We start from the raw sequence: 22832 nt of genomic DNA, 5'->3' as shown, positions 1-22832 counted from the left end.
AATTTCATGGATATTATGATGGCTGGAAAGATGAAATAATATGTCAGAGATGTTAGCAGCAGCAAAAGAGAGTGTTCACATGGCTACTATGAGAAATAAGTTATGAATGTAAGCATGATGCAGCATTCTATGCATAGATGTTTATTGAGTAGGAAAACCAGCTACATGGAGTTAACAAGGTTGAAGGCACGCTGTTGAGTTAACTTAGCTACCACACAGACAAAAAGAAGTTACCTGCTATATTTTGGAACGTCCAAATGAGTGTGTTAATGAAGGGAGTTAAATCTAATTCATGTGCTAATTATAACTAAGCCATAAGTTCTTTCCCAAGCATTTTTCTAATCAAGGTGACAGAGGAAAGTGCACCCTTCTTTCCTTGTTAGACTGGTGTATGAATTAGATGGATGGCAGTCGTAAAGGATTGAAGCTGTTTTGAGCAAACATGCATTGTCAAGACACTAAAGGAGTCCACTTAAAGTTCCAAGAATGGTGTAATCCCTTATTTTACTAAGTCGAAGAAATAAAGCAAGTTGTGTGCAGCCATGAAGTGCTAGGTGATCTGCGCGAGTGTGCACCGATGCAGACAATAAACAGTGGAAAGAAGGTAGATGTGTCGTAAGAGAATTGTGCATAACTGGACAAAGATAGAAGGCACAGTTTATATTCATGCAATGGAGCTGATTATGTTAAGGAGGCCACGTGGAAAGCTGGTGTTTCTAATGTATTATGGCAGTACTTGGAGTTTGAACATTATTTTTGATATACTAAGCTGTGAATATTTTCAATATTGTCCACAAACCTTTCCATGTATCAGTATCCAAGGGAATAATGACACATCTGACTGATTGACAACGCATAGTGTACAAGTGTTTTCAGTTGGGCAGTATGAGGGCGTAGTGTTCAAGGAGACAAATTCATATAAAAATGAAGTATTCATTGTTTTGAGGTTAGATACTAGATGATTCAATATCTGCCTTTAGAGATTCAGAATATGATATCCTTGTAATCAGCAAACAGTCTAGAAATGATAAAAGCTTGAATATTTGGTCTACAATTCTTCCATTCTCACGTGTTGTTTTTCATTTTGAATACTTATAGCTCTGTTGTTCAGTTTAGTCAAGTTAATTTCATGATATTGTCTGGGTTTTTTTCCCCGGTTTAACTGAGATTATAAATCTGAGCAATTGTTTTTGACCTCGAAGATTTGTGGGGTAAGAACTTGCGTTTGAATAGGTATGCACAACCAAGAAAAAGCTGTGGGGTAAGAACTTGTTTGAATAGGCATGCCCAACCAAGAAATTGTGTCTACTCATTTAATGTAGGGGTCGAAACATTGTAAACCAATGAGATTCATCTAACACGAATGCCTCAATGGAACTCTCCCCCTTCAAAGAGAGATTTTCTCTAGCACTTATTTGACACCATGACCCAATGGTAGGCACTGGTTTCTAAACCTTTCCCTAAAGTTGTTAGAATTTTTTTTTTTGTGTTTTTTCCCTGCTTGTTGACGCAATTCATTCCATCGATTCAATCCACAGGTCCCAGCCAGATGCTAGGCATACCCCACTAGTGTTGGTAAGAACCAAACCAAAGTCAAAGGAGCTTAAGAGGTAAAAGGTCTTTGTTCCTAAATGGTTTTGCCAAGGCTAATTCTGGGTATCTAGAGTTCTTTTGGTGCCGTTGCCAAAATTTTCACCAAATCCTCAATTATTTGTAGCATTGGGCTACAAAATTCTGCTGAGATAAAGCTTACAGTCAAATAATTTCAAAATTTATTCTGATTCACCTGGTGACTCCATGGATATTAGGTTGGTAATACTGGACAACAAAAGGAAATCCACATGTTTCAATCCCGCATGGGGTTTGTTTCCCTCGTTGGGAGACTAATATGAACTATTTCGATAAGGTAAGGCGAGTTTGCTCCCTCAACAGGCAACGGGTGTCATTTTTTCTGCTTCATCAGGTACAAGAAAAGTGCTTCGGTGATTTCGATCTTTCTGCACTCAACTACCCATTTTGTTGTTGGTTCTTTGTTAGCAGTTATTTCTACAAATTCCAGTGCAAGTGTTGTGGTAATTCCAAACACCAATCACATGAGTCAAAGATGGAAAACCACCACATATACTCATTTGGATTTCATGGCAAACCAAGGGAAACAATATGATCTCCCAACTGGCCATAAGAAGATGCCACGTAAGAATCAAGACAATAAAGTGGTTTCAATGGAAGACCACTTGACAGAGTTCCTGAAAATTATTGAGCATTTCAAGGTGGAGAATGAAGATCTCATTATTAGGATCTTCGTGCAAATAATTGAAGGTGAATCTCAGTTGGTATATGTCTTTTTCTAGGGAGTATAAAGGTTGGCCGGATTTTAAGAATGTTTTTGTGGACAAATGGTGTGGAAAGGTTCACAATCGCATATATTTCAAACTGAAAAGTATATAAAAGAGAGAAAATGAGCAATGTAGAAATTCAATACTAGCTTCTTAACGATATTGGCAAGAATCCCCCAAGCTATGTGCCTGGGTGATGGTACTACCCTGGTTGTAGAACTACCTTGGTTTTCTACATTAGTGCATTTAATTATGAGTTTGATTTTCAAATTTAATTATGAGTTTGAATTTTTTTTGTTGAAAGGCAAGGACCCCTAGAACTTGGTCAATGCACAATATTTGGGTCTCAACATGGATCAAAATTTAAATAAAGGAGGAAGGAATAAAACTCTTGAACAGTCATATTAACAAGATTATAGATAATCTAAAATTAGATAAGATATTTTTATTAATTTCCAACAAATAACCAATAAAGTAGGTTAGGGAATGATGGTACAATGATGTAAACACAAAATGGGAATTTTGTATTTAGTAAAACATATTAATAATTAGTAATAATGGATTATTTACCCTAGGCTAATATTAATAGTAGTAATAGTAATATTATTTTGAAATTAATAATAATAGTATTACTATTATTTTAACATGAGTCACTTTAATATATTTACTCTTAAATAAAATATTTTTGTAATTAGTAATAATGGAATTATTACCCTAGGCTATTATTAATATTAATAATAGTAATAGTAATAATATTATTTTGAAGTTAATAATAATAATATTAATATCAATTTAACAATGGTCACTTTAATTTTAATATTGGATTTACCCCAATATCAAGAATTTTAATATTAGTATCATAATAACAATAATTTAGTAATAGTAATAATATTATTCTTTTAATAGAATTATTTACCTTAATATTAATACTAATAATAAGAATAATAATAATATTATTTTAAAATTAATAATAATAGTATTAATGATATTATTAATAACATAAATTTAATTTAATTTGCCCTAATAATATATTCAAGAGATTTTTCAATATTAACATCTTTGGCTTCTTTCCTTGATCCTTATCAACCTAGTCCCTGGTCAAATCTAGCCGTTAGAAGTCATTTTTAACCGTTGCCCAGTCAAATATAACTGTTGGAAGGACCTGCATTCCCTATTTAACTTGTTGCTCAAATTTGTTCTTCAACTTATCCTAACGATGAACCACAATAGTTGGTTCGAAACGTGGTGACAAATGATTTTCTATGTGATTTTGCCGAAATGATTCTCACAAACATGTTATGGATCACAAAAGTCTCAACTCTATAACAAAATGGGAATGTCAAAATGGCTCCTATAAAAAGCAAGATATAGAATGTAAAGTATGGATATGGATACAAGATCTAGATAATTATATTTACAAACTTCTTTGTGTTAGTTTTCTTAAGGCTATATTGTTCTTTGCTTTAGAAAATTACATTTACAAACTTTTCAACATTTATGTATTACATTCATCCCATACATCATCAACAATTATGTAGAAAGAACAATAACATTAAGAGTACAAATAAACATAAAAGAAGAACAAAATAAAATAATACATAAAGGGGACAATAGAATTTGGTCAGAGACCAGGGAAAAACCCCATTAGGGGGAAAACCCATCCAAATTATTCTTCTATTATATATTCATCAATTGTTCCGCTGAGATACAAAGTAAATCATTATAAGACATCATCAATACATCAGGCCTCATGGGGCCACCTCAAGTCAGTTCACAACTATGTTTGTGCACTCAACAATCTGATCTTTGATAATCAAACAAGTTAATGGAGAATTGTTGTCATATCATTGTCTCAAGTAGCATCATCCATGTTACTGCAATAAGTGACATCAGCATGGACACTGTCATCGTATATTATGGAATAAGCTTACTTCCTCTTCCATTGGAAAGCCTCAACAAGGGACAAGGGTAATTTCATCAAGGTCATTATCACCGAGGCCATATCAAGTCACGACCTTAATAGATCATTGCCTTCAAGGTTATTTCCATACTGCCATCAATGATTACTTATCATTGAGAGTGCTAAATGTTGTTTTTATTGTCTTCAAGATGCCACTGACATAGTCAAGCTATCAAATTAACTAAGTCACAATTACTACCATATTAAGGGTCATTGTCATGGATGTTATGCCACATATCATTGTTACATGTTAGGGTCAAAATCATTGTCATATTGTCATATATCCCTACCATGCGGAACTGTCATTCAAACCAATAAATAATTCCATTATAGCTTATATTGCCATATATCATAAAGTCATTGACATATACTACTAAACATAAAGAGAAGGTCGTGAATCTTAGCTTGCAGTGTCACTGTTGATTGTCATATGTCACTATGTCTGACCAAGGGCCCATAGGAATAGATATACATGGGGTATATGCATGGAGTTGGGTTACACCTTTTGGCAAAGCGAGGGCGCATTTTGGTGATAAAATGGAGCACAATTGAGCTATTTTAAGTGCTCAATCGAGCAAGTTTTAAGATCGATCAAGCTTCTTAAGGGCTTAAACATAGCTCGATCGAGTGTTCAAACAAACTTTCAATCGAGCTCCTATGTAACTCGAGTTAACATAAGAGCTCAATTGAGCTATAAGCTAGATCTGGCCTCTATTTGGCATTAAAAGTCATAGTTGCAATATACCAATCCATTTTAGTAGATTGTGAGGCAAATGACAGCTTGACTGAGGCATTTAACTGCTTGACCAAGGGTTTCAGAACTCAATCGAGTGTTTGGTATATTGAGCAGTGACACCACAAATGTCTCATATCAAACAAACCACTATCTTTAGCCCAAGATAGGTTTCCTATCATTTTTTCTCTACTTGAATTCTTTTTTCCTTTAATAAAAAAACAATTTGAAATGAAAACCCACCATACAAAAACCATGAAAACCATAAAAACACACCATGGAAACTACCAAGTAAACCCTTGAAAACCAAAACAATAAGCTAAAAAACCATCAAGAAAACCTTTGAAAAAAAAAACAAAAAAAATGTAGAAAACCACAAAAACCCACCAAGAAAACCCTTTGAAAATCACAAAAAATCTAGAAAATTTAAGTTTTCAATAATTGCAATGGTACCAAGTTTATTAGGAATTTTATTTTTTATTTTGAAGGGTAAAAACTTTATTTCTAAATATTTTATGTATTGAAATTTTTTCTTAGGAATTTAGTGAAATAAATTTTAAAAATGTTTTGATTTTTAGTTATTTTAAATTTCAAATAAATTAGGCAAAAAACATATGTCAAAAAACACTCCAAAACATAAAACAACCTCAACTATAACCAATAAATAAACAAATTATGAACTTAATATTAACATAATGAATATGGTTGATCAAAGTAAACTTCTATTTATCAAATAAAAAAAATTATTTCATTTTTTTATTTCAAATTAAATTAATTTATATCTTAAATATTTTTTAATAATTAATATAGTACAATGAGTTCAAAAATTAAATTACTTAAATTAAATTTTAAAAATCCAAAATAAAACTTTTGTTATATATATATATATATAAACCTATAACATAAGATTATAACATAATTATAACTATATACAACTAGATATACATAATTATATTGTTTATGAACCTATAATATATATATATATATATATATATATATATATATATATATACTAGATACAACATTTAACATATATATAATATTTAATATAACATAAAGTTATATATATATAACATGTACATCTATCTATCTATCTATATATATATATATATCTATATATATATATATATATATATATATATATAACAAATTGATTAAATTATTACTGGATTAGATTTTAGATTTTTTTATTCTAAATTTGCGGTGTTTACATAAGGATCTTATTTTTAAAAATAAGACCTCTTTGAATTTTGTAAAACTTTATTTTTACAAATTCTCGATTGAGCTAAATGAAGTCCTCGTTAACCACGTAAATGGCTTGTTAAACCCTTAATCGAACTATTTGAATTGTTAAAAATAAGATGTTCTATGTTGTTACAGTTACTTAAATCCAAAACTTATTTATACTGCAATACAAGTAAATAATTGTAGATAGAACATAAACCATATGCAGAATAGAAGATAGCCAAGAACTCAAGTAGATGCATAGAAATTAGGTTAATTACTAAGGGAAAACCTACAAGGGGAAAATCCAACCAGATCCTTCTTCTATTAGAAATTAATTGTTCAGCAGAGATACAAAGTACAATGAGTGAGTGAAAAAATTCACCCAAATCTGAAGATCTCTGGTAACAATAATTGATGCAAACACTCAATCACTTTGACTCTCCAAGATCTTCTCTTGCTCTTCAAGAATTTCTATGTCTCTCTCTCAATCTTCCTCTAGGCTCTCAAACTCTCTTTCTCAAGCTCCAATTCTCCTTTCACACACAAAAATAAGTGTGTGTAGTGAAGATGAGAGACACAAAATATATAGGAAGAGAAAGGAGGTTGAATTCATGAGAGAGTATCTCCTATGCCTTGTGGAAGAAGTTACACATGCCAAAATAGGAGTGTAACTTATGTATTAATTGACGCGAGTTACATATGTGAGTCCCATGATTGTGAGACTTGAATTTCTTTTTAATAATAATATAATAATATCATAAAGAGAATAGTGATAATAATAATAATAATAATATTGATGATTAAGTTAATGATTACACTACTGAGATTGATTAAGGACAAGTCAAGTGATTTTCCATCATATATATATATATATATATATATATATATATATGAATGGATGGAAGATGATTTACTATTTTTGGAAAGTCATGGTTGCAAAGATAGACATGCCTTTTTAATTTTAGAAAGCCACTCTAGAACGGTCAAAAAATAATTTTTACTCATGGAAATTCATCCCATAACTATCAATTTTCAACATGAATTTATAATTTAAGCACTTAATCGAGCATTTTAAGTGCTCAATCAAGCTTTTGAGGTCCTAAAAACCACAATTTTAGCACCCTTTCTATAGATTTCTCTGCAACACGATTTTGTAGCCTAGAGGACTTAGGGAAAATTTTGTCCTTAAATGGTGGAGTTGATCATATTGAATTCATGAAGGAATCCTCTATCCAATAGCAAATGAGTTTGACATTTTCAAATTCAAGTGATATTTTTCATTTAAATTATTTTAAACATAATGCTTGAAATTTTTTTGTATAGTTTCAAAGAGGCTGAATAAAAAATCAATAACATAAAATATACACAATGAAAAATTTTCAAAAAATACCACTATCTTTGTTTACAAGTCTTCTTCAAAAGGCTACTCTTGGTTATTCGATTTATTTAAATAGTTGAGAAAAAACTTATGGGAACACGTGTCTGCAAAATGCAATTGAAAGATTGCTTCACCAACTTTGAAAAAAATAAAAAAATATAATTTTTCATAACAAAAATGAATTTTTGATATGAAAAAATTAGTTCTCTCTGTGTAGATCATGCTCATATATATATATATATATATATATATATATATAACACATTTTAGAGTAAGTTAAAATACAACATACTTCTTGAAATGTGCGAAAATTTGCAAGGACAAGTATTTCATTTAATGGAAAATTTAAGGCATTAGAGGAAATTTTAGCCTAAAAGTGCCCATGAAATTTTCACGTAATTTCCATGTCATAATATGTAAACCAATCAAATCCTTTAAATTTAAAAAGAGGTACATGTAAATATTTTGGAGGAAAAGACGAAAAACTATTTTTAATTTTATTTATCATTTTTCTCCTTATAGGTTTACTCAAATTTCAAGTGTAAACACTCATTGGATGCGGGATTAAATTTCACATCGAACGAGTACCCATCATGCATACTTTTGAGAAGCCCCACATTGATAAAATTTGAAGATACATTAAAAACACATTTTCAACACTTTTTTTAATGTATCTTCATTTTTTGTCAATGTTGGTCTTCTCAAAAGTATGCGTGAAGGGTACTCGTTGAATGCGAAATTTAAATTCCGCATCCCACAAGTGTCAATACATTAGATTTGAGTAAACCTATAAGGAGATGAGCCAAAAATACAATTAAAAAAAATAGTTGTATTTTTTTCTCGTCAAATTTCATAGCTCTTATTTTATTATTTTTCCTTAGGAGACCATTAGGCTAAAATTTATTCTAATGAATATAACACTAAAATTTTTTGCAAAATAATATCATTAAGATAACAACATAATTTGTCACAAATTGTCTTTTTACTTCAAATAAAAAATAATAATACTTATATGAATTTTGAGAAATTCAATTCAATAAAAGATAATATATAATATAATTGAGCCACAGATGATATATGAGATCCTTCCAAATGAAAATGATAGTTCTCTACGAGCTTCAAAATATATGAGACAGAGTATATGATTCGAACCTTACAGGTATTAAGGCCACAAATCTATCAATATGATGCCTCAAGGAAAAACATTGCTATATGTCTATAGCACAACCAATACGAATGCCAAGTCGATGTTCGTGTCTACGCAGATGCCAAATCGATGCCACTATAATATATGAATCTCGAGCTACTGTAATATATGAATTCCAATATAACCATTATGATATATGGATGAATGCCGAACCACTGTAATATATGAATGTCGAGCCATCGTATCAAAAGTGAGCTAGAGATAGTGTATCTAATGTGAGCCATGATATATCTAGATTACTATTTATGTGAGTTATCCATATAGCAATGTGGACCCTATATAAAGAGAGAGCCTCACTATAATCATGAATGCCAGTCATAGAAATCAATAAAGCGACCCCAAGAGAATGAAATGTGGCCTCTAGGAATGAAGCCAACCACAATATCTGTCACTATAATCATATGTCAGCCTTCTCCCTAGAATTGGACCATAAATCGTGAATAGAACTTCTGAAACTTCAAACCAGAGATGTCATTGTATCCTGCTCTAATTTAGCTTTGAGAAGGTTCACTATATATGAAATCGAAGGTTAAAAAAGGGGTGCCATAGAGAGGAGACAAGATATACAAATAATATCGTTCTCTCTTATTACAGAGCCATCTTAATTTCAAATTCATTTATGTATTAACTTTCGATGTTAGGAGGAGAGACCATCATCAAGATTTTCTTCCCAAAGTATCGAATAATAATAATTTCCCTAATTTTGAGTCTCCCTAAATAAAGTTCCAACTACATTAATAATAAGATTTTTATTTTAACAAATTTGGTTTCTTCCTTTTGGGGCAAGATGGGTTCTCTCGTGTCCTTAGGGTTTTACTTTATCGGAAATCCATCCCGATGTTGGTCAAATTTAAACAAATTTTCTACATGAATGCATTTACTTCTAAGTTTTATTTTTTTCTTCAAAGACAAGGACCCCATGAACTTGGCCAATGCACAATATCGATCTAAGATAAAGCCTAAAAACCAAAACTCTAAAAGTAGAACATTGAAATGGGAGAAGAAAACATGATGTGAATGGGTACAATATCTAGAATAAAGATGACAACACAAGCATATGAGCATCTTATAGATATATTTCTCATCACATTCGAGACTAAATGGAGAAAAATGAAGATTGAAAATTTTCTATACTGCACACTATGTTGCTACCAAAAAGAGGTCTTTGGTAAGGAGGAATGGTTCGTCAAATCCACATTGATCTATAGTCAAAAGCAAGGCTACTATGACTCTATCTCTTATGCTCATAAAATATTTTAGCACCATAAAAAGGGCAGTAATCCATTGGTTGGAAGCTAGTTTAGGAGGAGGCTGAAGTGTATCGGAATAGAGCCCAAGATCCTCTTCCATATATAAAGCCAAGCATTTATAGTTGAGGTATTTGGAGAAATTGGAGAGAATTTGTAGGTACATGAATAGGAAATGAAACCACCCTTGATTCTCATAGTAGATGTAGCAATGGAAGATTAAGTGCTCCTCTTTCTTTACTTCCAAAAGATAGTAGAACTGGAAGATCATGCTTTGACTTATCAATCTTGTAATCTACCTCCTCATGAAGTCTAAGTGAACCCACTTTGAACTAGAGCAAGGAAACACAAAAATTGTGCACACGATGAAGTGTCCAACCCCCAAATCAATATAGAATGTTGTCTTTGAACATTATTGATCTTGTGGATTTGTCTAGGGAACCTATAGAAATTTCCTATATATGTCATCTCATATATTCAACTCCTTCATAGGAGGTACGATGTGCATCCAAGGAGTATTCACACTGAGGAAGACAATCCTAAATACCCAAAAACTCCAAAAGATATGAGACCCCTAAAAACCAACATCAAATATGACTTAGAGGGATAACTAAAGCATTGGACTGAGACAAATAATACGCCAATTATATATCGGTCCCATCCCTTCTTTAAGATAATGAAACCTCAATTGTGATGAATAATTTAGAAAATGCTAAACACAAACCCATCCCTTCTTCAAGATAACAAAACTGCAAATGTGATGTAGAAGTTAGAAAAGGTTGAACACAGTCTCAAGCTTGATGCATCAAGTACCAAGCTCAAAAAGAATGATGTCTCAAGGATTGTTTATATTTTCATTTCATGCACATTGAAGGAAAATGGCTGGTACTCTCATTTCTGAGGCCTAATCAGACTCTAGAAAAAAAAATCCCCAAACCTTTAAATCAAAAATAATTATGCATTGGCTAAAAAAGGTCAAGTCAAGGTGATTTCGACACACTGGTTTACTACTACTCTTGATTATACTCCACTCCCTTTATGTAGAGTGTCAAACTACCCTATCCTTTTTTTTCCATATCTTGATGAAGGCTAGGTCACTTGTGAGTTTGGAGATCGATCTTTAGTAGTATTCACAATATGACATGTTTTTCCCTTTCACTCGTCTCCAAAATCACATTTAATCGAACCTCAAAAAGGTTTATCACACCAACACCTTCTTTTCAAAAGGATATAACTATGGCTTGGGCCTATTGGCTAAGCTTGAAAGGCACTAATACCTTCCTTTTGTGTCATTCAAAACTGTATTGAAAACACAATTAAATCCCCCATTCCATTTTCATAGTTTTTTAATACCCCTAGTGCTTCAATCCTCTGGAACTTAATCCATTCCACTTTACACTCAAGATATGGAGGGGTCCACGAGTTCTAGGTTTCCACTTCTTCGATGTAATTCTTTTTTCTTCCTTGCGTGGTGAGTCTCCTTCTCTGCACATCCCCGCAAAATAAGGTTGACCAAGCACTAACCCTTTTCTTCTATAATGGTGAACCCTTAGGGAAAAATCAACAAACTTTTGTATTATATAAGATTGTTTACATAGAGTGGAATTTACATTCTGTATTGCACCATTCTCTAGAAATACCAAAAATATACAAGATACTCCATGTATCCCATGTAGCACTTATGATAAAGATATTCCAAATAGTAAATATCATATCTAATTACATCTACTTCATGCTAATTATGCCAAAACTGGAATATAAATTTCCAAAATGACCTCATGCTAAATAAAAGTGCTCATGCATAGTGGATTTTCCTAGTCCAAATATAGCAATCATTGTTGTAGGAACAATACATAATTTCACAAGGATGATTTTTGTGGCCTACTTTTGATAAAACATCAACAATCCCATTCTACTCCTAAAAAATATGTGTAAATGTAAATCCACCAAATAGTTTGACCATGTTCCCAATCCTTTAAATTCAATGTGAAAGCATAGGATGATCAAAGGAAATATTGCCTACATACCATTCAATAACCTCTTTAGAGTCCCCAAATACATCCATCACCTCAATTGATAACCATTTGGCATAGTATAAAACATCTCATATAGCAATGATCTCTGCCCTAGTGTTTGTGCCCACCCCATTGTTCTAGCAAAAATGAAAGCATTGACCAGGATTTAAAACTATGTAAGCATCTTTGCCACATATATTCCTATTTGTAGCCCCATCAAAAAACCCCACAAGGTATTTGCTCCATATGTCCACCAACCTGATGCATCTCTTTGACCCATTGTTAACCATAGGACTAGTATCGTTGAAGTATGAACATATTAACGTTGGTCTATTTAATGTCTAATGGACAATTTAAAAAATTAATTCATTCCTACATCTCCAAATGCCCCACATAACATAGAAAGGAAGGGTATAGTATTCTTTGTATCCCATATTCCAGTCCTATATAAATTCATCTATGGAAGTTTTGTTCCAATCAACATAAATATTTAACATGTTCAAAACAACAATCCAGATGGCAACCACAATTTGGAAAATAAACAACAGATGTGTCACATCCTCGAGAGCATCCCTTCATAAAACAAACCCGCAAGTTCCACATAAACCCTTGCAATATAAGTTGTCCCAGGTTAATATTTTCTTCCTCCTTTCCAGTCATCCAAAACATTTAAGGATGAAAGGGAGTTTCCAAGCCCAATTTTTTCTATACCACCTCCATTCGACAAAATCTTGTTGTACATGTGTGATAAAACTATATGCCTCCTTAACAGATATCAACCTTAATTCCATATTTCTATCCCATGTGTAAATATCCTCCTTATCTCTAATAATGGTACCCAATATAGAAATATTATGAATGTACTTGTCCTAGAACTCAGCCAATTCCCTAAAAAGACCCAAATCACATAAGCATAACTAGGATGGATAAAGAAATAAAGGATCTAAGTAGTATATACCCAAGTTATGGATATGTCGTATAAGTGTATTAAGCATTGTATGATCACCCTCGAGAATCCCATAATGGGATTCATCCCAATCTTAATTTTCATCAATCCATTCCATATGTAAGAAGCCAGACAGGGCATCCGAGCCCCAACCTTTAGTTATTTAGTCATCGACATTTTTCTTTGATATTTATCCTTACTATATTTTTCCTAATGACATCTCCACATAAATCGCGCCATAGGCTATTCACTCCTAGATCCCAATTAAACTTCTCAATATTCATAATCCCCCATCCACCATCCTCTATGTTCCTAGAGATATCGTTTAGTCTAACTATATGTATTTTTTTCCCAACACTGGAGCTGATCCATATGAAATTTGAAATTATAGAATTAATCCTCTTAATGATGTTAGAGGTAATAAATACAAGTGCATCTAATAAAAAATGATGTTCTGTAATATAGACTGGACCAGATTCAACCTGCCACAAAGAGTCAACCACTTAAGAGACCAATTTGTTAATCATCACTCAAATTTTTCAATCAACCAATTCAAGTCTTTTATACCATAATTGTTTGTTTTAAGATCAAAATCTAGGTACTTGAATCCCGGATCCATTGGGACAACCTCGACACCAAATATATCATCAATATCCATAGTATTTGTTGGCTCCAATGAAGCATCAACCAATACAGATTTCATTTGGCTCATATAAGGACCAAAGTCTTGGCCGAATGTGGAGATAATATGATGTAATTTTTTCCATTCCCCACCAAATGCATTCCACAGAAATAAACGTCGTTTAGGGCCTCAAAATGGCTCTGAAAGTTCAGGACCCGAAAAACTGTTAAAAATAGTAAACTGTCCTACAATTTAGGAAACTGAAAAAGCTGAAAGAGACAGTTGTGGGGGTCCAAATGGGATAGGTGGGTGGCCACCAACATCCACCTGGATCATTCCTCCCTCCTTAGGAAGCAATGGTCCCCATTGCGTTGAGTTCCTCCCTGAGATGAGGGACCTTCTGCTGGGCTGGGTCTCTGGTGAGCTATTCTGCAATCTCTGTTGTGACCAGAAATGGTAGGAAGCATGGTCGGCGATGGTCCAAATTGAACACTCGGTGCAAGCGAAGGAATGGAGGAATGTTGTGCTTCAAAGCATTTTTTCCCGTAGCCTTGGTACTGGTGTAAGGACCATGTTGGAGTGGTCAGAGCTTCTGATGGGTTCTTGTAAGGCGTTCTTTCTGCAGATGTAACCAAGCTTTGTTGCCCACCTGAAACTTATGTGGTACCCCTGTGGGTGAGGAGAAGTTGTTCCTGTGTTTTGTCATGACCGTATCCCTTTGTTGTTGCTACTACGTGGAGGAACCCTTTGTAGGGGTCATGGATGTAGCAACAATCTTCCCTTTACTTTGGGAGTGAACCAGATAGATGAATTTCCTAGTCTAGGAGATGAGCTTGCTGCCTTTCTTAGTAGTGATCAAAGATGTCATGGTAGGTGGGGCTACCTCCGGTATCCTATATAATGAATTATTCAAAGAAATAATGACAGCACGAGGCCTTGACTCATACACAGCATGTCACCTCCACAAGTATGGTTGGCCTAGTAATACATCACAAACATCTAGAGGTGTAACATCACACAATACCTTGTCTGTGAAGGGTTTGATGTTGTAGGGAAGGCGGCACTGCTAGCAAACTTTCACATCTCGTCCTTCGTGAAGCCACCCGATACTGTACGGTTGTGGGTGCGGTGTAGTCGGTACGCCCGACCGCTTCACGACCTCTACTGAAATGAGGTTCTTTTGGCTTCCACTGTCGACAATGAATTGTAGCGGCGAACCCTTCACCCACATCTATGAGTGGAAAAGGCGCTCCCCTTCCTCTGGATTTTCGGGCTCATCTTTCTGGATCTTGGCGGTGGCAACAGTGGCGCTAGGATCCGCATCAATGATCTGCTTCCCTTTGCCATTCCCCTTGTCGGGTTCTGGCTCAGGGTCGGAACATGCATCTGATTCGGAAGCCTTCAACTCAGCCATCAGCGACTGCTTGGTCCGACACTCACTTGTGTTATGAGTGGGACTCTTGTGGAACTCACACCACTTCCCTGTGTCCTTCTTCAGCTTCATGGTGTTGTTCTTTTCTTGCGGCTTTGACGGGTTGTCTTGGGTCACCCCGCCTTGGCTTTGTCCTTTAGGCTTCGGATTTGCAGATCCAAAGTCTCGCTCCTTTTGTTTGAACTTTTGCTCGATTTTGACAGCGTATCAGTATGTTGTGCCGAGCGAGGAGATGTTCAAGAACACCATCTCTTCCTGGATGTATCTATGCATGCAGCAACAGTATTTGAGTACCAGATGTAGCTCAGAATCTTTGATACCCAACTGTGTGCGAAGGGTATGAAAAATGTTTGTGAACTCCGACACATCTTGGTCTCGTCCCTGCCACAGTGTGGTCCATTTGATGTATTTGTCCTCATAGCTTCCGACAGGGTAGTACTGCTCCTTGATGGCATCCCGGAAGTCATTCCAAGTGGGTGTGGCTGAAAATAGTGAGCCTGTACTTTCATCCTTCTGCTCGCAGTAGGTTTCCCATGAGTCCTTGACGTGGGGGGCTGCTTTGAGAAGAGCAAAAACAATCTTTTCCTGAATTGAAAATTCGTGAACAGGAAAATACCCATCTAGCAGATTTAACCATTTATCTACGGCATCTGCGTCTATTTGACCCTCGAAGATGGGGATTTCAAAATTAACTTGTACCTTGAAGGGTGTGGCATTTCCAGAGTCGCTGTTGGAAGCCGATGCGTCGCCTCTAGGTAGCCGCTGAAGGATCTGCGGAAAGTTATCCATCATTGCGTTCCTTTGCTGCTCGAGCGCTTCTTCGAGCAAGATTTTGATAGGATCTCCTGCCCCCTCGTCTTTCTTCTTATCCGCCATGGGAGGCCGTCGGGATTTGCGAGGCTGGTCTTGCAAAGGTTCGACCAGTTCAAGCCCTAACTCCTTATATCCCAACCTCGTTGGGGACATGCAAAGAAAACAGAGAGAAAGCAGACCGCTCTGATACCACTGATCCGGATTTATATAGGAATGCAATAAAATATAGAGATAACCATAAACACAAAGATGCAGCGGAAATAATTCTTCATTTCGTTATTGTAAAATACTGAAATATGCTTACAACCAGAAATGGAAATAAACCAGCTAGGGCGATGGTAGCTTATCTCTGAGAAGAGATGTGCGGCTGCATGCCTCTGAATTGTTCTGAACTGTCTTACAATGAGGCTCGAAGGCCTATTTATTTTTGAGAAACAATGGAAAACCTTTCACGTCCCGAAACCTAACCCTAGAAGATGAAATGCCAAATTGTGGGCCCCGTTTGGGTAAATTGGTACATCAATTTCCCGGGGTCGTAACTTTGGCATACAATCTCCGTTTGACGGGCATAATAGCTCGTTAGACAGATATATCCGAGTACTACCACTTTGGGAGGCAACATCGGTCCATGGACCCATGTTGCCCCAGATTCCCAGAAAAACGTCTTTTAGGGCCTCAAAACGGCTCTGAAAGTTCAGGACCCGAAAAACTGCTAAAAATAGTAAACTGTGCTACAATTTAGGAAACTGAAAAATCTGAAAGAGACAGTTGTGGGGGTCCAAATGGGATAGTTGGGTGGCCACCAACATCCACCTGGATCAATGGCAATATATCCACAAATTGATTCACACCAAAGAGACCTTTAAAACATCCCCGCATTGGGTTCATTTTTCATTTCCCTCACAAATATCCTCAGCAGATATTTTCAATTTAGATCACCAACCACGATTAGTGAGCCAATCTTTAACATGCCACATCTATCCAATCTATCTTAGAACTCCATCCTGGAGTAATATGGAGCATAAATATTCCATATATGAAAACATATCATGGATACTCTAGCGAAACCTAATAGAAAAATGCCTGCAAAAGTTTTGTATGACCTGAAGTTAACCACATGTGGATCTCATAAAGCAACGAAACCCCTGGATTGTCCAAGGGCATCAAACGCCACCCGGTGCTCAATTTAAAAAAAATAAGATCAAGCATTAACCCCTAAGGCCATCACCTCTTGTATAAGCATGATTAATGGACAGTGATTCTAGATCAATTGTCGGAGAGAACACCATTTTTGGGAATTCCCCAGGCCCTAGATGTTTAAAGACATAACCTTGATGATGGGGGTAATATAATAGGCATAAGTTCTCTAAGAACCTGTGCATTTGAACTAGAAACAAGGGTTGGAGAATGGGGGTCCATACATTAAAAAAAAATTGAAAATAACCTAGAAATATTATATGGCTTAAACAAAACAAGTTTCTATCTACCCTTTCCACTTCCAGCTAATGGTAACATTCCTCACCAAATCAGGAGTAATAGAGGGACAAACCGGGGAAATAATAGTAAATTGAATAGGCAATGGCTCAATATCCAGAGCGAGATTATGACAGAAGAAATAAATATCAATGATGATCGAGTTTGTAGGAGAAACTTCCCCTGAGTATGACCTGAATCTAATAACCAGAGACATTGCGTCAGAAGGGGGAACCAATGATTCCCAGAAAGTGACCGAACCTAAACCTATCATAGGATCCTTAGAAGTCGATGAATCTTTAATGAGTGTACAACTCTGAGATTTAAAAATAGTTGACACACCCAATTTGACCATACGAATAGCGGGATTCAAATAGGCAGTTATATAATCATCTGGAAATTTCCTCAATTTGTCTATTGCACTCAAATTGTCAGAGTTCCAAGGAAGCAGAAGTACCAAAATTTGTTCAACTAGATTGGATCACCTATCAATATTCAAAGTGTTATGGTCACCCCATTCTGCAAGTTATATGATGTAAATGATCCTAGTAAGACCTTGAGTATATCTAAAAACCTAGGTAACCCTATGAGTTTGGTGAAAATTTTCATCCTAGAAGGTTTTTTAACCTCATTGATTATCTGTGATTCTAAACATGGCTAATCAAAAGAGTTTTTTCCCCTCCATATTAAAGCCCCAAAGCTAGGGTGAAGTTTATTGTCGAAATCTTAGGCAAGTCCTAGTGTTTTAGTCAAGTCTAATGCAAAGTGATTTGGGAATAATTTAAGCTAGTTGGCTTAATTATTTTATTACACATGCTTCTAACACAATGGAATGAGAGGAAATACATCCTACCAAACAATACATGCACAGAGACAGATACCTTCCAGTTGATGCACCAAGAAATTGGAATTCACTGCTGAGAGAGATAGATTGGCCACACACGGACGGATATCATCATTCCATCCATTCAATCCATCCTTCCCTCCCCTTCAACTCCTCTAATAAGACTATGTAAACAACTAATCTAACAGTAGCTGGTTGCACTCTCTCTCAATGGTGTCCACTCAATCCTTTCATTCGGGTCAATCCTATCTAGGATAAGTAAATAAGGAAGATTCAATTATTCATTGGAAGGAAGAACGAGCTTTTTGGGGTGACTTAGAAAACCATTTGTATTACCTTTTGTCAGAGAATTCATTCAATGTGACCTAAAGTGGTGTAGCTACTAACAACTTACAATCACTAGATATTCACTGGACAATATTCACTAGCCCTAGAACATTAGGGCTTTGGAGGGAAACTGCTTTAAGACCTTAGGAAGCCACATATTGGATTCTGGAATCGTTGGATCGTGAAATGTAATTTCTGTGCATTATTAAATATATAATATGAAACCTTAATATACCTTCTTTGCACGAGCCAAACCACCCAAGATAAGAATTGCCTTTATGAATACACAAACTTTTAGGTCACTTGGTCTACTAGATCATATTGTGTTGCATATGAGTTATGTGTCTTGAGGGTCTAAGTTGTTGGCATTATGATACATATGTTGTACTTGATGGCAACCCACTCATCTCAGATAATAAATTATAATGTAGAGAAAAGTTCACGCACTTATATGCAGAGAAAAGTTTATTTCATGTAGAGAAAAGTTCACGCACTTTTATGTAGAGAAAAGTTTATTTCATGTAGAGAAAAGCTCACGCACTTTTATGCAGAGAAAAGTTTATTTCATGTAGAGAAAAGCTCACGCACGTTTATGCAGAGAAAAGTTTATTTCATGTAGAGAAAAAGTTCACGCACTTTCATGCAAGGAAAAGCGCGTATATGTTGGAGAACTTACCTTTGGTCCATGGTAGTTAGTCCTTGGTATTTGAACCTATGGTTTTGGACCATGGTAACTCGTCAGAAGTGTTGATCCCAAGTATAGGGTTTGTGGTATTGGTTTATTATGGTTTTGGTATGTGGTATTGCATGTAGAGAAAAAGTTCACGCACTTTCATGCAAGGAAAAGCGCGTATATGTTGAAGAACTTACCTTTGGTCCATGGTAGTTAGTCCTTGGTATTTGAACCTATGGTTTTGGACCATGGTACCTCGTCAGAAGTGTTGATCCCAAGTATTGGGTTCGTGGTATTGGTTTATTATGGTTTTGGTCCGTGGTATTGCATCCAAAAGTGTTGATCTCACGCACTTTCATGGTTGGTTCATGGTATTAGTCCAACAATTTTTTGATCCTATGGTTTTGGACCGTGGTATTGTGGAAGGCCTAAGACTATAAAAGAGGAAGGAGATCATTTGGCAAAGGATTATCGAATGAATTGAATATCTAATAAGTGCTAGATCTGAAATATTTGTGATTGGGTTATGGTGCAGATCTGGATCTGAATGAAGGAGGAACCTTAGTGCATAAAGAAGGATAAGTTCTATTGATGGGTCATAATCTTTATGCTTGAATAATAGTATCTTTGTATAATTTTGATCTGTTATATAAGGCGCATGCTTGATCTATAAATCTCACAATCTGGGTAAATTAGTGTCTGAATATTTGAAAGAAGGAATTATCATTTATAGATCTGCACGCAGGTTTCAGGTTGTTGAAGTAGCGTATATCTTTAAATTATGATCTAGTTTCCTCTGTCTATTGCTGCAGTATTTTGGGTTCAGAATTTGGTGTGTGGTTACTGTTACTGTGTTCTGGGTACAGCTGTGAGAGAAGTGTTTACTTGATTCAGTGCTAATTGGGAAAAGGAGATTGTTTGATGCAGATATACTTGATGATTGATTGATGTTCATGGATCCAGTTTGAAAATTTATGAAAAGTGGTCCTTGAAAGAAAAGAAGTAGGGGGTTGTAACTCCCTTCCAGGAGAGAGAGTTGTAGCTCTCTACAGGTTGCAGCCTGCGTACTGGTAAAGGACTGCACCAGTACAAAATCATTGTAAAAGGAGTTTCTAATTGAAAGAAGATAGAGACATATTGTAGCAGGTGGTTTTCACCCACATTGGGTTTCCACCTTATATCTGGTGTTCTTTGGTGTGACTATCTGTTTTTCTTGTTCATGCTCATTATTTTATGGTACTGACATACAATAATTCAAAGTATAAATATATTGAAAAAGAATTAGATAATACTGATTCACCCTCCCCTCTCAGTATTATTTCCAACAATTGGTATCAGAGCAGGTCCTTCTGAAGAAGCTTTATTGCTTCAAGGAAGATCTAACATCATGAGCAACTACGAGAGGGAAGCATCAATCAGGCCACCGATTTTTGATGGAACACACTTCCTATATTGGAAGGTAAGAGTTATTGCCTATCTTCAATCATTGGGTATAGAAGTATGTGACCTTATAGAAACAGGGTATACTTTTCCATCAGCTACTCCTACAGATTCAGCTGAGAAGAAGAAATATGAAACAAATGCAAAGGCGGTTAATACTCTTCTGGGATGTCTATCTCAATCTGAATTCGTGAAGGTTATCTAATATAAATCCGTGAAAGAAATATGGGACAAGATTGTTTTGAGCTACGAAGGAGATGAACAGGTAAAACGTGCAAAACTTCAAACCCTTAGGATTCAGTATGAGAATCTCAGAATGTATAATGATGAAAGTGTGGCTAACTATTTCCTTCGGGTAGATGAGATTGTTAATTGTATGAAAAACTTGGGTGAAGAAATAAAAGAGGCTGTTGTGGTTGAAAAAGTCCTAAGATCATTGTCCCCCAAGTTTGAATATAAAGTGTCTGCAATAGAAGAAAAGGAAAATCTACGAACTCTTACTATGTCTCAGCTACACGGAATTCTAACTGCTTATGAAATGAGAAAAGGAGGTCCATCAGATAGGAGAGAAGCTGCTTTTAAGGCTTCAGGCAAAGGAGACTACTATGAATCAAGTCACGTGCCAGAAGAAGAAGAAGAAGAAGAATCAAATTTTGTCAGAAATATTCTAACGGGGTACTGGAAGGTTCAGAGGTAAGCTACCTTTAAATGTTTTTCTTGTGGAAGAGTAGGTCATTATGCTACCAAATGTCCTCATAAGGATAAGATTGACAAAGGAAAGGAACCTGCCAGATGGAACAAGAAACAGAATGCAAATAAGAAAAGCTACTACACTCATGAAGACAGTGATGGTCTATCAAATAGTGATGAAGATGAACGAGGTAATGACTATAAACTTTTAATGGCATTTGAAGATGATGATTACATGGATGCTATAGATGTGGATAGTTTTTATGAAGAGATTTCTAGACTTAAGACATGTATAAAAGAAAAGAATATGATCATTGATACTCTACAATTTCAAATTGATGAAAAAGAAAAATATCTTGAAAAATAGAAGGTGAAATTGTTGGCCTTAGAAAAGAAATTGAGAAAACAAGGCTATTAATCTTAAGTTTGTCAAAGGATCTGAAACTCTAAATGAGATCATCAATGTACAGCGTTCTCCGCTAAACAAGACAGGTCTGGGGTATAATGGAGAAACATCTCATGCATCCACCTCAAAGAGTTATCTTGATGCAGCAAGAAGGAATGAGCAAAAGCACAATGGAGATCACCAGGTAAAGCAGGGACGAATTACATCAAGAACTAACAAAGACTACCAGGTAAACCAGGGGAAATCTGTCTTAAGGGTGAACAAAAGCTACAACCAGCCACAGGTAAAATCTTCTCAATTTTCTTCAAGAATGGATGACAATAAGAATTACAATCATTTGGGTGGTAGATTTGATAACCGCAGCAGTTTCTTCAATGGCCAATGTTTCTCTTGCCATAACTTTGGTCACAAAGTAGTTCAATGTGTTGCATATAAAACAATCATGACTAGAGAAGCTCAAAAACAAAGAAGTATGACTGGGATTACAAAAAGAACTTATAACAACTTTTCGGCTCTTGAAAATGAAACTGAATGTTCTATTTGTAATAACTTCGGTCATGAAGATTCTGAATGCAGGAGCAGATTTCAGCAGACAAAGGAAGAAGCCTCAAGCACCAGAACATGGAGAATAAAGGAACCATAATCAGAAAGATGTGGGATAGCCTTTTATGCAGAGGGACAAGAAAATATATGGTACATCGACAGTCGATGTTTGAAGCATATGACAGGTGATAAAGAAAAACTTGAATCATATTCTGCTTTAGAAAAGGGAAAGAAAGTTTCTTTTGGAAATGATACTCCAGCAGCTATAAAAGGAAAAGGCACAACTCAGTTAAAAGAAAAGGTCAAAGCTGGAAATGTTTTGTATGTTGATGGCTTGAAGCATAACCTTCTGAGTGTCAGTCAGATGTGCGATCAAGGAATCGAGGTAATATTTCGATCAAATGGATGTAGCGTTCGTGATCTTGATACAAGGAAAACAGTGATCAAAGGTAGAATAACTCCAAATAATCTATACATCTTTGAAGAAGGACAACAACAATGCTATTTGAACAAGGATGAT

General features: G+C 35.3%; 1 protein-coding gene across 1 annotated transcript in view; it reads right to left on the bottom strand.

Annotated features, from left to right (window-relative positions):
• LOC149209861 (DNA (cytosine-5)-methyltransferase DRM2-like) overlaps positions 1 to 22832 on the bottom strand; it is a 212329-nt gene that overhangs the window by 1792 nt on the left and 187705 nt on the right. The window lies entirely within an intron of this gene.

The sequence above is a fragment of the Pinus tabuliformis genome, chromosome 1_2 (assembly GCF_031772625.1).
Source record: "Pinus tabuliformis cultivar Carrire ecotype Pingquan chromosome 1_2, CPIR1, whole genome shotgun sequence".
In the NCBI taxonomy this organism is placed as follows: Eukaryota; Viridiplantae; Streptophyta; class Pinopsida; order Pinales; family Pinaceae; genus Pinus; species Pinus tabuliformis.
The sequence above is the reverse complement of the archived record's forward strand: the minus strand, read 5'-3'. Positions and strand labels throughout refer to the sequence as shown.